This window comes from Trachypithecus francoisi, unplaced genomic scaffold (assembly GCF_009764315.1).
Source record: "Trachypithecus francoisi isolate TF-2019V2 unplaced genomic scaffold, Tfra_2.0 Lachesis_group16, whole genome shotgun sequence".
NCBI lineage: Eukaryota > Metazoa > Chordata > Mammalia > Primates > Cercopithecidae > Trachypithecus > Trachypithecus francoisi.
Genome location: NW_022681461.1, coordinates 70695930 through 70713800, shown reverse-complemented (window position 1 = coordinate 70713800; position 17871 = coordinate 70695930).

The following is a 17871-nucleotide window of genomic DNA, read 5'->3' as shown; positions in this document are numbered from 1 at the left end:
TATCATTTGCCTTGCACAAGTGAGGAAACTGAGGCACAGAGAAATAAAATGATTATTCAAGGCCACACAAGATAATCAGTGAAAGAGCTAGAATGTGAATCAGTATGGCCCTGGGTCTGACTCAGAGCTTGTTACCACAGCACCATGCTGCCTAGCTATCTGACTGCAAAGCCTCTTTGCTCTGGGCAGGTATCTATGTGAGTGAACTTGAAACTCTATTAGTCATTCCAATTCTTTTATTCACTGGTGATTTCACTATGTTGAAAGGACAGGATTTGATGCATGCTGTGTCAGTGGTGATCACTGTTATTGAGATAGATTTTCACTGATGTCTGGGTGTTTGGATTGAATGTTAATAACATACAAAGGTGACCTGCAAGAAATATACATCTCTGTCAGAAAGCTAGAGTTCTGCTTGGCAGAGAGAGTCATCATGGATTGTGACAGATTCTCCTTCTGTCAAGGCTTATCTGAAGGCTAAACAAATCATACTGGAATCTTCTGGGATGTTGGAAGAGGGGAAAAAGCATGTGTTGGGTTGGGGTAAGGATGTGGAGGAGGTTCAGGTGGAAATGGAATATTGAATAGAACAAAGGTGAACTTGATGTCAGCCAGTGTTCTTCTTAAAAATGAAGGGCCAGGAATGGAAGCTAAAAAAGAGAAATATTTTCTTTAATTGCAGGCATGGAAATAGAGAAATCAACATCTGAAGAAATTCTAAGTGACACACTGGGCTCTAGATAGATGTTACTCTATGTTTGATTCTCAATTTTTTTTTTGATCTAATGTTTTTGCAACTATAAAGACGTAGCTACACTACAGCATAAAGTGAACTCCTTCATAATGAAAATTTATCTGACACATATTGATAACTGACAGCTATAAATTCACATTTAGATTGGCTTCAATATAAAATACTCACTGAAATTCTTGTGTGGTTACATTTCTTAACTTTCCCAAATTTTCAAGTATAAGTGATGCCTGATGTTTGGCATTAGTTTTGAGGATTCACAAGAACAGCTTTCTATACCAACGTTAAAGAAGCGTCTTCATACCGCAGATTCATAGAAAGATATCCTCCTGCAATACAGAGACTATGTGAATAGCAGTGTGAAGGTGACAGATATTTGTCACCTATGTTATGTCAGGCACTGTGCTAAGTGTTACATATGTACCATCTCATTTAATAATAACAACTGACATGCAGAGTTGTTATTAATCCCCATTTTATAGACAAACATTTCCAGGACTCTGAGTTACATTGCCCAAGGCTCCTGGATGTTCTAATCATGCAGCAGATTTTGAAAACCAGTCTGTCTAATTTCAAAACTTGTGTTCTTTTACTAGACCACCATACACTGCCTCTTAGAGTAAAGGAGAGATAAATCAGTGAGGACAGCTAAGTCAGGAGGTCAGGAGACCCTCCCTCCGGGAAGAGAAACACCAAACTAAAACAAAACCGTGAAGTTCACTGTTCTAATTTAGAACACCAACCTTTGAAGTCCCATATTCTGGCCTTTGCTGGGTATAGAATATGAGCCATCTCATGCTCTAAGATTGTTGATAACCTTTATCTCTTTCTTCCAGATTAGAAAGTTAGCTATTTCTGAAGAAAGCATTAATCTTAGTGAGAAAATATATCATACATTGTAATTTATTATACCACACAGTTTGTTCGTTCATTCAAAAATGTTTTGTGGTAGATTGACTAAACAAAGTAGCTCTGTTTTTTTTTTTTAACTCCTCCTATACTCACTGCAATGTGACATTGCAGATTTTTTATCAAGAGGTAGTCTATTTCACCATGATTTTAATCTGGGCTGTCCTTGTATCTTGTTTTGTCCAAAAGAAGGTGGCAGAAATGACAATGTGCCACTTTTGACTGTAGATTATGAGAGGCTTCAGATGTTTCTGCCTGCTCTTGCATCTCTCAGGCTATGGGAACAAAATCAGGCCAGAGTACAGGAGGCAAAGAGAGACACATGTGGACAGCCACACATAGAAGCAGAGCTCCCTGACTGAACACAGTTAACCTCATTCTCATGAGGGAACCCAGCAGAAACCAGAAGAGCCACCTAGCTAAGCCTGCTTTAAGTTGCTGACCCACCAAATTGTGAGCTAAATAAATGGTTGTGGCTTCAGCCACTAAATTTTGGGCTGGTTTGTTCTGCAGCACCAGATAACTATATCTATTCACTAAAATACAACTGGGTGCCAACATTGTGGTAAGCTGCAGGGACACAGAGGTGATTAAGTTATGGTCCCTATTCTGAAAGAGCTGGCACTCCAAATAGGAAGTCAGACATGTAAACAAATGACAGCACGGCAAGTTACGTGATTAATCAAAGTAACTTGTGAACTCCTTTTAGTAGGAATAATTCTACTTCCTCTGTAAAGAAACCACTATGATAGGGAGCACAGTACCAGTTGGTTCCAATAATTCTTGTGATAGTGTCATCCAAACCTCAGACTGCATCAGTGGTCACTCAGCAAGGAGCCTTGAAGATTACCCAATGCTATTTATATCTATTATATGATCCTCATTAAGTAACCTCAAAGGGGTGGCAGGAGCTTGTAACCAGGGCTTTTTGGAAGAATTTCTTTAAAGGGATAGTATTCTGTGATTAAATTAGAAATAGCAAGATGTTTGGGAGTACTGATAAAAAATTTTTAGTCTTTTGGACTTTTAATGACTGAAAAAATTAATAGAGCTCGAGGCTCCAGAAACCAGGAACTTGCTGACTATCTCTGTTTTTTCAGAGAGGAAACTATGGCAGCTGGCAGATAGATTAGTGTAAAGAAGCTACATTTGGGTTTGAATCCCAGCTGAGCCACTCAGTTACTTGATCTTTTGCTGGTTCCTGAATCTCCATGCACTTTGTGGTGCTTATGTCTAAACAGGGACAAAGATATCTACTTTATAAGGTTATGATGAGGACTAAATGTACCTGGCACATACTTAATGTTAATACTTTCTCCATTCCTTCATTTTTAATTCTCCTTTGCTTTCTGTTGCTGTTTTCTACTTTTTTTCAAAAGAATCGATTAGAGCCCCTATACATTAACCTTCATGAAATTGGGTCCTGACCATCCGTGAAACGGATGAGTTTGAAGACTTCCCCAGTGTTGGTCTGTAAAAGCACAGTTTGAAAGTGGCTTTGAAAGACTGTTTGAATAATAAGATCTATTTATGATCACAGAGAGCCGAGACAAAAGGCTGAGACAAGTCTGTTTGGAGCAAATTCTGCGTGGAATGTCAATGCACATATTAGAACCCAGCCTGTCACTTTGGTCCACAGAGAGAATGGTAGTTTTATGACATTCTTGGCAAACAACTCTCAACTGGCCTGAGGCATTAAACATGACGAAGGACATAGCTAGATAGACTACCCTAGATTTTTTTTTCTTCAAAGGGAGGACATGTAATGTTCTCATGCAAACGAGAGAGGAAATGAGAATTCTTTCATCTTCCTTTTCTTTGTTATTAACCTCCATCACCTAACTCTTGGGTTAATTTTCCTTCTATAATGAGAACACCAAACAGAAAGCACATGTGAGAATTAAATAAACACAGAGTAGAATGAAGGCTGCGTCTATAGAATCTATCAGGACTTGTTTACAGAGAAGGTAAATTAACAATTTCTTGGAGGTACAGTTTTCTTACCTGTATGATAGAAAGAATCACTGTTGGAATAGGCATGAGTGTTAGGGATGCTTCTAGAATGCCTCTCTACTAGAATACTTTCTGGTCTCAGGACCTTTGTATATACTGGCTCTCTGTCTAGAGATCCCTTCCTTGCCCAGATGTTTTTAGGTTAACTCCTCAAATTTATTCTGGCCTTTTTCCAAATGTCATCTTCTCACAGGAAACTTCCTTAATTATCTTATTAAAATTGTCATCCTTTTACTGTCTACCTCCTCATTCTGGTTGATTTTCACACTGGAGCATCTATCTGATATTGTATCATATACTTACATGCTGCTTTGTTAATTGTTCATCTCCTACAATCAAGTGACAGTCTCACAAGGTGGGGACTTTATCTGCTTTGTTCACTTCTGTGTCCCCAACACCTATAATAGTACCTGTTACATAGGAAACACTCAAACATTTGCTAAATGAACGAAAAAGTAAATAAATGTGCAAGATTGTTTTGGCACCAAAAATTACAGCATATAGTAGGGATTCTATAACTGTTGGCAGAATTAATGAGTGTGCATATCCATCTGTGAGCAGAATTAGGGAATCACCACTCTCCAGCAAGTCAGTGTCTGTCTCACTTCGCACCCCTGCAGATTGCATAAGGAATGTCCAGACACTTTCTGTTTCCAGAATGACGTAATGTGGAAGGAGAAGACCTGCAGAACATGCTGCTCACAGACGAGACAGATGATCTCATCCCCTTCCTGGGCATTCCCAGGCTTTGCTATTAAAAAAATAAAAAAGCTGCAATGTTCAATTCGCAGGTGGTTGTTTAGTCCTCAGCCATTTATTGACAAAATACTTTAACTCATCTCTTAGCTCCCTGGTGGCAGGGAGGAGGAGAGGAAAGTCATGTCAGATATCATCTGGCCTATTTCTTCAGCCAAATGGAATAGATTTACCCTGAGAAACTAGGACATAAAAGGGGGAGAAATGCATTTTAGCATCAGCCGCAGGGGACAAGCTGTGAGCAAGGGATGATGGGGGAGTTTAAAAAACAAAGTAAGCAAAGTGTTTCATTGACACCAGAGAGCTGAGATTGTTCTTGGGATTATTTCAAAAGTCTAGAGCCTGAAGACATGATGTACCCAATATCCCTCACGTGGTTCATTTTTATTTTAAAAATCCTTTAGTTTTGAAGTCTGTGTACATATTAAATTGATCAGAATTTTGATTTATAAATATATATTACTCTACGGTTTATAACACATTTCAACACACAGATCTTCACAAAAGTCCTGAAAGTGAGGGGTATAGAATGATTCCCCTTTATAGTTGAGGAAGCTGAGTTTCTGAGAGGGGAGGTAAATTAAGCAAGATTGCACAGCTAGAGAGCAACAGAGTTGCCATTAGAACTCAGATCTAGTTATCTTTAAGTGCAAATCTCCAACCAAATCTTCAATTCAAGACTTAAAAGGTGACCTGCTTGTCAACCACACAGTGTTAGTATGCCTCAGAGGTTTCCCACATCTCTTTTTTCCGTGGTTAGCTACTAGACACCTTATTTCAGATCTGGGGCAGGTGTGGGATGACAAGTCTGTACACAAATCAAGCTGAAGTCCACGTGGATGTCTCATGAACAAGTATTAGTTTTGCACCAATTTATTAATAAGTCAAATAGCTGGGATTACAGGCACGTGCCACCATGCCCGGCTAATTTTTGTATTTTTAGTAGAGATGGGGTTTTGCCATGTTGGCCAGGATGGTCTCGAACTCCTGACCTTAGGTGATCTGCCTGTCTTGGCCTCTCAAAGTTCTGGGATTACAGGCATGAGCCACCACAGGTAGCCAAGAGAGGAAGCTTCTTGAGATTAAAACACACTGAGAAGAAAGTAGTGCTTGGATGCTATGAGAGTGAACACTGGCGATATTGTTTGAGGCCCTGAGTCCCTTTATGCTTTAAGTGCTGCCTTGAGTTATTGAGCCAATATATCTTTTCCTGTGTTTTTTAAAATCAAAATCAAATTAATTTGAGTTTACTATCACTTGCAGCAAAATATTTCTGCATTTCCACAAACTCACAATCAGTTGGGGAAAAGTTGATATGTGAACAGGTAAACACTCTGAAAATAGATGGTTTGTGTGATACAGGTGGACACGAGGGGCTTTAACTAGTGTGGGGGTTAGGGTGGGGGAAAGTGTCTGCTTCCCTCCAGGAGACAATATCTGGTCTGAATCTTGAAACATACTTAGCAGTTGACAAGATGTATCTATCAACCAGAGGATGGCAGAGAGATATTTCAGGGAGAAGAGAAGGCATGAGTCAACGCATAGCATGAAGTGGGATGATAGTTTCTGGAAACCACAAATTGCTCATCCTAGCTTTAATGCAGCCTGGATGGTGAAGGCAAAGGGAGAGATGCTACAGAGAGAGGCATAGGCCACACTGTGAAGTGTCCAATAGTTTATCCTAACAAGATAATGTTATCCTGGGAATTTTGAGAGAGCATTGAGAAATTAATTTTTCCTCTTTAAAAATGAATGTTGTAATCCCTCCCCAGCCTAACTACCATAAAAGATAATGGTGAGGGTCTCTTAGAAAAATGTCTATGAAAATGGTTTGAGCCAGGTATAAACTGGCTAACTATACTAGGGAAAAAAGAAACTGGAATATGTTTGACGTCTTCTAGTTTCCAGGCCCTGGACAAGAAGAGAGATTCTCATATGGTTTGACTGTGTCCCCGCCCAAATCTCTTTTTGAATTGTAGCTCCCACAATTCCCATGTGGCATGGGAGGGATCCAGTGAGAAGTTGATTCATGGGGGCCAGTCCTTTCCATGCTGTTCTCGTGTTAATGAATAAGTCTCGTGAAATCTGATGGTTTTATAAAGGGGAGTTTACCTGCACAACTTCTCTTGTGTGCTGCCATGAGAGACGTGACTTTCACCTTCCACCATGATTGTGAGGCCTCCCCAGCCGCGTGGGAGTCCATTAAACCTCTTTCTTTTGTAAATTGTGCAGCCTCGGGTATATCTTTATCAGCAGCGTGAAAATGGACTAATACAGACTCAAAACAGGAAGAAGTTGAGAGGATGTGTAGGTGGGTTTGGTGAGTCCCACAAGCTTTCAGTTCCTGGTAGTGAAGACCTCAATGGTGGGGGACCCTTGGAAGTTGGGCCATATTCTTGTAGTAAGAGGAGAAAACACTGCTTGTGTACTTAGCCTATTTCACAACTGACCAGAGCAGAGCCTGCTCCTACCCTTCTGTGCCTCTCCCTTGCATCCCAATAACATGATCCCAAAATAGTGTTTCTGATTCTTAAGGGCAAACAACTTCAGTGGTAAAAAACTTTGTTCCCAGAAACTGTTCCCCCACGTCCCTTCTTCTATTACTTTCTGTGTTTGTTAACACTCTCCCCACCCAACCCTTGGTCATTACATAGTTGAACAAAGCCAAGAATATGCCACAGTGGCAGGTTCACACATAGGCAGCCCCAGCTTCAGTGTGCAGACATGATTGAATTTTCGGGGGCCTTGTAGACTGGAAAGCAGGGTTGTAATTGACAATGCACCAGAACAAGGGTTTGTTCTCTTGGGAGATCTCCCATCCATGAGATCAAGAATCCTAAAGCCACATTTTTGGCATTAGCCTTCCTGGACCATTCAGTATGACCACTAAATGTTAGATTGACTCTGGGCTGATTACTTCTGCTATTTAGTGAGCTGGGATCATGAGCCTGAGCTCTCAGATGTTGCAATATGGGTCTGCCCAAATAAAACCACATAGGGTTGTCACAGGAAACTAAATAATGTGCCTCTTCAGTTTAAGGGACAACTTGGCTACATTTGGAATTTAAAGAGTCTCTCTTCCATTTCTCAGTCAAGGGTACAAAGTGTGTTAAAGTAACATGAGATGCTTTGGCTAAGTATTGAATTATCTCATTCATTTACTCCACAGTTATTGAGAACTCATTCTGTGTCACATGTGGTGCTGGGACTTAGATAAGCTGAATAAGACACTGCCCTGCCCTCCTGAAACTTGCAGTCCATCAGTGGTGTTGAGCAGTGGTGTTCACTCTCAACCAGAAGATAAAGGATTCCATTTCCTTTTCAGCTCTGCCACAGTGCAGGGAATACTTGACTGTAAGGTGAGAGCTTTTCGTTTACAAACATTCTACTTCAGCAAACGGGAGTATCTTATAATCAAGGCATTACAAGTCCTGCAGATTTAAATTTAATCTCTAAACTGCTTTATTTTTAATGTCACAAATATTATGCAGACAAAACATGTGAACCCATTAAAAATCAGTGCAATGCCTGGATATATCAAGAGGCCACCTGGCCAGATGCGGTGGCTCAGGCCTGTAATCCCAGCACTTTGGGATGCTGAGGCAAGTGGATCACGAGGTCAAGAGTGTGAGACCAACCTGGCCAATATGGTGAAACCCCATCTCTACTAAAGACGCAAAAAATTAGCCGGGCGTGGTGGTGGGCACCTGTAAAGAATCATTGGAACCTGAGAGGCAGAGGTTGCAGTTAGCTGAGATTTCACCATTGCACTCTAGCCTGGGCAACAGGGTGAGACTCCGTCTCAAACAAACAAACAAACAAAAAGAGGCCACCTGACCAAATGTTAAGGGAGGAGGCAAAGATATTTATTACATTTTGTAATTATTCCTGATAGACTGTATTGCAGAATTCAAGAATATATACGTCTACAATAGGAATTAAGCACACAAACAATGTTCAATTGTTAGGCAAATTGGTATTTGTGACTTGCAGATTAACAAAGAAACAGAGCTCAAACAAATCAGATGCATCCAAAGTGCTGGAGCGCTGCAAAGCTGTTAGATGACTTATCATGGCTGGAATCTGATATCAGAAGTTTGTATAAAATAGATTCATGAAAACTGAGAGTTGGAAGAAAATGCAATCATATTGCATTAATTGAAAAAGCAATTAGTATTTCTAATTTTATGACTTTTAATATGTGGTAATTTAATTGATAAATTAAATATCGTAAGTGGACATTTTATTATTTCATCCACATTTCTAATGTTTAACTAAGTAGGTTAAACAAAGAGACAAACAACTTGTTGCCTTGTGCTGGGGCACCTGTGGTAGGTAGCTGATATAGCTGGTTGGTTTTCACAAAGGTAATTCCATCTGTGAACCTTGGTCCCTTCATCTGGGAAATGAAAGTGATGAAGTGCCTGCTTCCTCTCTCATTTTCAATCATGGTGCTGTTCAAGGCAGTATGCTATGGAAAATTATACATCTAGACATTGGCTTTGAGTTTATTTAATAGCGTAAATATTATTCAGAGAAAATACATGAAACCATTAAAGATCAACTTAGGGCTGGATATATGAAGAGGCATGTTTCCCCATTTTATTCCTGGCTAATTGAGTTGGAAAGCCTCCTTAAACAAACAGACCTCCAGAATTCAGCAAGGCCTGCCCCTGCTCCCAGATTCTAAGTGCAAAAAAAAAAAAAAAGAAGAATATTTTCTTTCTCCCATTTGTTACATAGATTTAGAATTTAGAGGACATCTCAGAAGGAAGGAAATGGTGGCTGGCATTCTGATAACGTTACCTCCTCACTGATGCTTTGTTCTTGCCCCTGTTCATATGGAACACAGTAGTAAGTGTTGTGTGAGGAATGCAATTATGTTTTTAAAAAGGAGGTATAAGAAGCTATTAGAGTTCTGAAACACGTAAAGGTGTCTAAACTCACTTTTCTCTGAGTCGTGTTGATCTGCCACATTAGCCATCCCCGTGGATTGTACCATCCCATGTGGTCCATGAAATCTCCCAAGATATTTCCTGTCCAACGGCCTCTGCCACTGCTATATTTATTTGTCTTATTCTAGGAGACTAAAAACACAGTTCAGCTATTTAGGTGGGCTCTGGCTAGCTATTATAGTCTTCATATAACATGATTAGATACATCTGTGGAAAGGAACTCACGGTGAGAAAATGTTTTATTTTCTCTAATTAATGTATAATCTTTAGAACAGAACTTTGGGTGTTCTGGATTTGTGTTTGGCCCATAGCTGCTGCTTTTCACTGGAGCAGGAAAATAATGTTTAATAGCTTTTTTTTAAAGGTTTTTGCTTGTTGCTGTTAGAGTCTATCTCAATCTGTGTGTATTTAAGAAAAAAGGGGAAACAGTCTGGGGGCAAAATTGTGTTCTGGTCTCCACCCAAAATACCCCCTATTTTTCTTCTTTTTTTTTTGCAAACCATGAAAGCCCTTTAAAAGCTGCTTTGATTAGCTTCCGCATCACTCCCCACAAAATAGAGTGAGATGCTGGTTTGTGGCCCAGGATGAGAGAAAGGGGAGCTGGGACTCTCACGGGACAGTTTGGCCACTTGAATCTTCCAAACCCAGTAGGCTTTACTTAAATCAGAGATGCACTGGAAGGAGACCAGGGGCCTTTTGAGCTCTTTACCCATCACTAATTCTGGCTCCAGCTGGACTCTGACTCGGGTGATGAAAGAGACTGAAAGCAGTGGGCCTCCGCAAGCATTCTGGACTGGATCTATTCAGGCTGCGTTTACTCACTCTGCATTATGGAGTTTCCATGGCAACAGGCACATGTTTCAGCATGTTACATGTAAAGGGGATGTACCTCACAGTCTTCCTGGTCAGGAAAATCGGATCATGTACCACTTCTTTCCTGGTTGTCTAAATGGGCTCTACCGTGAGTCAGTATCCCCTCCTTCCCTGTGATGCCCACGGAGAAAGATGCTGGAAGTCAGCGTCCAAGATCCTGAAATGACCACGGATCCCAGTGGAGACATCTGAGAATAGAGTCTGCTCCAAAGACAGCTGGCATGGTTGCAGTACATCAGAAACTGAGGCCGAGTCTCCTTCCTTGCTCTTACTTGGCTCCTGGCCTTGGCTGGGCTTTGAGGGCCACGAAATGAAAAGATTATCTGGACATGGGCCATCGTGATTCTGTTCCAAGGACTGTGATCCATGAGGGAGCTGGTACCAAAGAAAACGCCATGCATGAGCCTGGGATATTCGTCCCCTGTGATGTCTGTCTACTGCTGATGTGACCAACCTGAGAGCTGAGTATTTACAATTTATAGGATCATGCAGTCATATTCAAAGTCAACCTGGTTTAGTATATTAGAGTATGAAAAACATCCTCTCTCTTTTTCTTCCATTCCCATTGACCATAGTCCATAAAACAGGACCTAGCATCATCTGAGAAGTTTCAGGAAGAAATATTGGTTCTAGCCGGGTGTAGTGGCTCACGTCTCTAATCCCAGCACTTTGGGAGGCTGAGATGGGCAGATTGCCTGAGCTCAGGAGTTTGAGACCAGCCTGGGCAACATGGTGAAACCCTGTCTCTACTAAAAATCAAGCAAAAAAAAAATCAGCCAGGCATGGTGGCGTGTGCCTGTAATCCCAGCTACTCGGGAGGCCGAGGCAGGAGAACCATTTGAACCCAGGAGGGGGAGGTTGCAGCGAGCCGAGATTGCGCCATTGCATTCCAGCTTGGAAAACAAGAGTGAAACTCTGTCTAAATAAACAAAAATAAATAAATAAATAAAATAAAGAAAGACAGAAGAAAGCATTGGTTCTTTCTAGCCTTCTCTTTTACTCATCTCCACAGGAGAAAGTGAGACTTCTCTGATAGTGATAAGAGTCTGATTTTCATTTGTCCTCATTTCTCTGAGGGTTGGAGAGAGTATGCTGAAGACTGTGTGACATGTGATTCTCTTGACTTTGTATGTGTCTTTGTGCCTATCTTTCACACTAGACTATAATTTCTATTTCTTTGTTTATGTAGTTCAGGAATATCATTTATGGATAGTTATAATAATTGAGAGTTTAAAAACCAGTAGCCCTGAAAACAGATCTGCTCCAATGATGTATTTTTATCTCACTCATAGAGTGATTATAAAGTTTTGCTTTGAATATTAAACTTTAAGTATTGAGAAATTTTATAATAAAATCCTGAATTTCTAATTTATCTTGGAAGATCTGGCAGCATGAGGTCTGCAGTAATCAGCAGGAGATGAGCACGGGCTGCCTCCCTGGGTGAGGCTGGGCTCTCCGATTTGCCAGACTGCCTTCTTTGCACACATCGTACATCTACCATCCCAGCCACTCCAGTGCAGGCTGGAGTGTGTGCTTCCAAGAACAAGAGGATGTGTGGGTGACGTGAAGCAAGATAATTCCTGATTCTCTGTCGAAAGAGGTTTGTATGTTAAGTTTGTGTGATGTATGACCTGTCCTTTTGGGTGTTTTTTAAAGGGTGTACAGGAAGCCAGGATGCCCGTAAGGCTGGCTAGGGTAACGCATAAGCTTCAAAACTAACTTCCCCAAGTCAAGATGCTGAGGTCTCATTATAATACCAGATGTCTAGGCACTGTGGAGATGGCAGACAGGAGGGAGAGGGCAGCTTCACCCGGGAAGAACAGGGCGAATGATACTGAGTTGGGCTCTGGAGCATGAATGGATTTCACCAGGCACAGACAGAGGAGAAGAAGCTTTCAGAGCAGAAAGATCAAGAGGTGGGAGAAAAAGGCAATTATGAAGCACATGAAACTCAAAAGACTATAAATGCTTTGGTATGCCTAAAATGTAGGATATATGATAGGGACCCGGGAGAGATGAGGCAGGTAACAAGGGGGTGGGTGCCTGTAGTCCCAGCTACTCAGGAGGCTGAGGCAGGAGAATGGCATGAACCCAGGAGATGGAGCTTGCAGTGATCCGAGATCGCGCCACTGCACTCCACCCTGGGTGACAGAGCGAGACTCCATCTCAAGAAAAAAAAAAAAAAAAGTCCTTTGCTGTCAATGGAAAACTACTGAAGGCTATTTTTTAATCACTAGTAATTACGTCAGTGATGCACAACTACATTATCTTTGAAAGGTCTAAAACATTATAGATAAACTTCTTCTTGATATCTACCTCCTAATCCTTATCACCTCTTTGTCTACCTAGAGTAGAGTTTCTCAGCCTCAGTACTGTTGGCATTTGAGGATGGGTAATTCTTTGCTGGAGGTCTCTCTCCTGTGCATTGTAGGATGTTTAGTAGCATCCCTGGCCTCCATCCACTAAATGCCAGTAGTACCACCCACCCCCACCATCCACACACAATTTCGATAGCCAAGAATGTGTTTAGATATTGGCAAATTTCTGGGGAGGCAAAATTTTCCCAAGTTGAGAACCACTGACCTAGCAGGAACTAGTGTTATTCATTTACTGATAACATGGGACCTATGTTTACGTTTACCTGTGTATACATTTGCCAAGGAAAGCGTTCTCGTTTCTTGTTCACATAGGTACTGTTATTCTGTATGTATCTCTTAACCTGTTTATTCTCATGCCCATGTATTTGGGATATCTAAACATACTAGTACATAGGAAGCTGTCGGGTTTTGTTTCATTTTTGAAATGTGGCGTAGTATCCTGTGTAGGGATATATAACCGTGTATTTATCTATATCTATGTTATTGAACCTTTAGCTTGTTTGCTTCTTTTCTTTTTCTTTTTTTCTTGTATTTCACATACTTTTGCAATTAATGTCCTTGCCATTATTCATCTTCAAAATGACTAAACCATTAACTAGATTCTTTGTGCTTCTCAGAGAAATGCTTCTTTCCTATTGAAAACAACCCTAAAGGGAAAGGAAAAGTGGGGACAAAGAAGAGAAGGGCAGAGAAGAGAGTGGGAGCAAAGAAAACAAAAAGGGGTTTACCAGCCACTCCACTGATTCAAACTACAGTGTTGCTGAGCATTGGTTCAGAAAAAAAAGTTGAATAGCGCAACAGGGTATTTCAGATGTCAAAGGAGACATCCTGGCACAACAGGAGGGAGGGAGAAGGATGAAGCTTCCAAATTTGTTTCCCAAAGCTTCTCAAGACATTATCCCCCACCCTCTGATTTGACCCAAAGCCAGAACCAACTGCCTTCAATATTCTTTATCCCAAAGAAATGTGTTCCTTTAATTCCCTGTTAAGCCATTTATGTGAGATATAACTTATGTTCTGAAAATAGAAATCATATACTTTCTATGGACCCCTACTTCCTGGGCTGATAGATCAGCACAGGGCTTAACTCTTTCATGGGAAATTAATAAACTACATTGCCCTTTTTCACCTCACTGCATTAGCAGGTGTTTGTATCTGTCAACCTTCCCTATGGTCTATCCATGGGGAGGAGAGCCAGAGTTTTTGGGATTAATCAGTTCTGATCTGGAGGAAGATGAAACTGAAGGTGCCTGTTATGGATGGGTCCTTGACAGGCATTCTGTCACCCAATCTGCAAGATCTGGCTTCCCCTGTGAAGCATTTTAACCTCCTTGCTCCCCTAATTCAATTCCCTGATGCTTCATCTCCTATACATTTGACTGTTTCTAAGGTCAAGACTACAATGCCTTAAGGGCACGATGATGTCTAAAGCAGCCCCTTGCTCCTGAGTCTGTGCTATGTTGCATTCAATAGATCTAAATAAGTTCCAAAGTCAGCCCAAAAGCAAAAGACAGAGGAGCTACAAAATCAAATAACAAAACAGCCTGGATACAGGGAGGAAATTATGGCAGTTACTTTTATAAACTATTTACACAAGGCAATTTATGAAGTTTATAAATTCATATACTCTGTTACCAACAATTCAGATTTTTTTGCTGAGAAATAAAGACAAAGACGTATGTGTTAAGACCTTCATTGGAATTTTATTTACAGTACCAAAACAACAACAACTACAAATAAACTAAAGGTTCAATAATATAGATATAGATAAACAGAATATATCCAAACTACAGAATACTATATCATATTTTTTTTAAATGACAGTTTCCTATATACTAGCATGTTTAGACATCCTATGTGAAGTAAGGAAATTACAAATTGATACATATAACTATGCGAAAAAGGAAAAAAAAAAACATTTTCTATTGCTAAATTTATCTTCCAGTAAATACACAGAAATAGGTGCATGCATATCTGCAGAAAATGGATAACACTAGTTATCACTAAATCTGTGATTCTCTACTAGGAGTGATTTTGCCACCAAGCAGCATTTGGCAATGTTCGAAGACATTTTTGGTTGTGACACCCTGGGGGAGGGAATGGTGTGACTGGCATCTAATGAGTGGAGGCCAGGGATGTTGCTAAACATTTTACAATGTGCAGAGATGCTCCCCACAGCCAACCATCATCCAGTCCAAATTGCTAATCATGCTGAGGTTGAGAATGACTGTCTTATATTCACAAGATGTGCTGAGCTCCAGACATCTGGAGTATCCGTTGTACGTTTCCAGTTGAATGTTCAGTAAGTAAGACAAACTTAACCTGTATAAAACACTTCTTTAATGTCTACACCCCTGAATTTGCCCCTCTTCCACCCTGCCTTCTTACCCTGCCACTCACCTGCCTCACTTCCCACATCCACTCCATCAAAGGACCTGTCGGCTCTACCTTCAAACCACAACCTGATTATTTCTTACTCTCTTCGGTTACTTTCCTATCATCTAAGTCAGGCCACCTTTGTATCTTCCCTAAGCCACAGAAAGGGGATAGGGAGGATGAGGAAGGCTGGCGCCATGTGGCCAGGAGAACCGCTGTGTAAAGAATGTACTGATCTCAGGGAAGTGTAGCTTCTGAGGGAGTGTTGGTTAGAATTGGAATATGGAAATCTGCCCTTTTTTGGTAATAGAAGAAAATGCTAAATTAGAAGGGGAAAAAAAAGCTTCACTCATGAAAACAGCCCACTGATTTTCAGGGAGGCTGTCCAAGCTGGGTTTGCATGTGGTAATCAGACATTGTGAGTGGGATTTAGTCAGAGGGCACAGTAGCCCTTTGTCAGGGTGGCTACATGGCCCACAGTTTGCCATGGCAACAGGAGACTGCCCAGTGCTCTTAGGGAGGAGAAGAGCGAAAATGGTGCTTCTGGGTGAGTAGAATGGGGAGCCTGTCAGGTTTGGGGTTAGCGGTTGCAATCTCAGCCATTTGTGGAATTGAAGTGAATAGCTGATCAAGTTCGATAAGCCCTGGAGTTTGAAACAGAGAGACCAGTTTCAACCCATCCTAACTGTCTGACCCTATTAAACATTTGAGGGTCTCAGTTTCTTTATCTGTAAAATGGGTTTAACAACCCTGGCTGTCAGGGCTCTTGTTAAGAACAGTGCTTTCTTCCCGCCATAACGCCATCCTGTGCAGTCTGCTAAGAAGGTTTCTTGAGCTCATATGCACTTGGCAGGACTCCGGATCAGGCACTGCGACAGTGGGATTTAGAGGGCAGCAGAATTTCATGTTCTCATTGTAAAAACAAGGTCTCTATTTGCTGCCTTAGCAACTCTCTTAACATCACCACAGTAAGTAATGCAAGGGACCAGACCCAAAATGGTGGCTAAAATTAGAGTTACCCATCTTTACATAAAAGACCGGGAAATCAATCCCTCCAACCTTACATTCCCATTTTAATCAATTGCTACAATAAATAATGTCAGCCATTCATTATCACCCAGATTCATCCCTAGGTGGCTCTGTGTAGCTCCTAAATAGAACTACTTTTCATTCTTTCCTCATCTCCCTAATTTTTTCACTCTGTTCTCTCAAACTCATCATCTGTCATCTATATCCTCAAATTCTTCCTTTGATGCTTCTCTTTATCTTTCTTTTCCAAAGGGAAAAATGGTAGACTAGAGGTTCTAAGGCATACTGCAGCCCTGTCAAATGGTAGGTTTTCCTTCCACATCTCTGGTTCCCTAAGGTAGGCATTTTTTTTTTACTACTTCCCAACAATTCTCTCCTTTCTCAAAAATTAATAACTGCATTGAAAAGTATACCATCAGGCTATTCTTCCCATGACCCACTCTTGTTTTGGTCATCAGCCATCTCCCAAGTTGCTTCCCCAGATGGTTTGAATGGTTCAGCTCCTTCATTACTGCCTTCCTTTTCAAGACCACTTCTGTCATTATAGCAACCTCTTAAATATCTACTCACGTAGTTAAACCTTGAATTTTGTCATTACTGGTAACTGTGCCTTTTCAAGATTTTGATTTCAAGCTTTCTACCTCTGACCATCTCCTTTTGTTACACAGGATTTTTGTTTGCTTAGGAACATTGTAGGATAAAAACACAATGTTGCTGAAGATCTCACTTTAGATATAAGACAAACATCTGAAATGTACCCTCAACATCTTCAGGCATTTCCTCTACATTTCCTCAAGTAATCTCTGCTCCAATTTTCTGGCATGACTTTGTCACATTTTATCCTCTGTTTTCAAACTCCCGTACGCTTATCCCACCTTTCACTCTCATGGGTGGCCTCTATAGTGACAAATTCAATGATCAATTTTTGTATTTTTACTTATTCAACCTCTATGGATCATTTGGTCCTATTAATCATAGCTTTCTTTTTGAAACACTTTCTTAATTTCATTTTAGGGATACCACTCCTTCCTCTTTCTCTCCTGGCATATTAGTCAGGATTATCTAGAGGGACAGAACTAACAGAATATATGTATATGTGAAAGGGAGTTTATTATAAGAATTGACTCACATAATCACATGTCCCATGATAGGGTGTCTGCAAGTTGAGGAGCAAGGAAGCCAGTGGTGAATCAATCCCAAGACCTCAAAAGCAGGGAAGCCAAAGGTGCAGCCTTAAGTCTGTGGCCAAAGGCCTAAGAGCCCTTGGCAAACCAGTGGTGTAAGTCCTAGAGTCCAAAACCTGAAGAACTTGGAGTCTGATGTTCAAGGGCAGGAAGCATACAGCATGAGAGAAAGATGAAGGCTGGAAGACCCAGCAAGTCTGCTCTTCCATCTTTTCCTGCCTGCTTTATTCTAGCCACACTAGCAGCTAATTAGGTGGTGCTCACCCAGATTGAGGGTGGGTCTGCCTCTCCCAGTCCACTGACTCAAACGTTAATCTCCTTTGGCAACACCTCACAGACATACCCAGGAACAATACTTTGCATCCTTCAATCCAATCAAGTTGACACTCAGTATTAGCCATCACACCTGGTATTTCAGTATTTCCTGTTTCCTCCTAAATCTCCTTTCCTGGTCTTTTGTCTTCTTCTTGAGCACTGAGTCGCAGAGTTTCTAAGGGTTTGATCCTCCTCTCCCATTCTTTTCCATTCCTTTCCCTCTTTGCTTTCTTCTCTTCTCTCTGGTTTCTTAGTTATTCCCATCCAGTCCCATGACTTGAAATATTATCTATATGTTGCTGAGCCCCAAATTTATTCTCTAGCATGGGTGT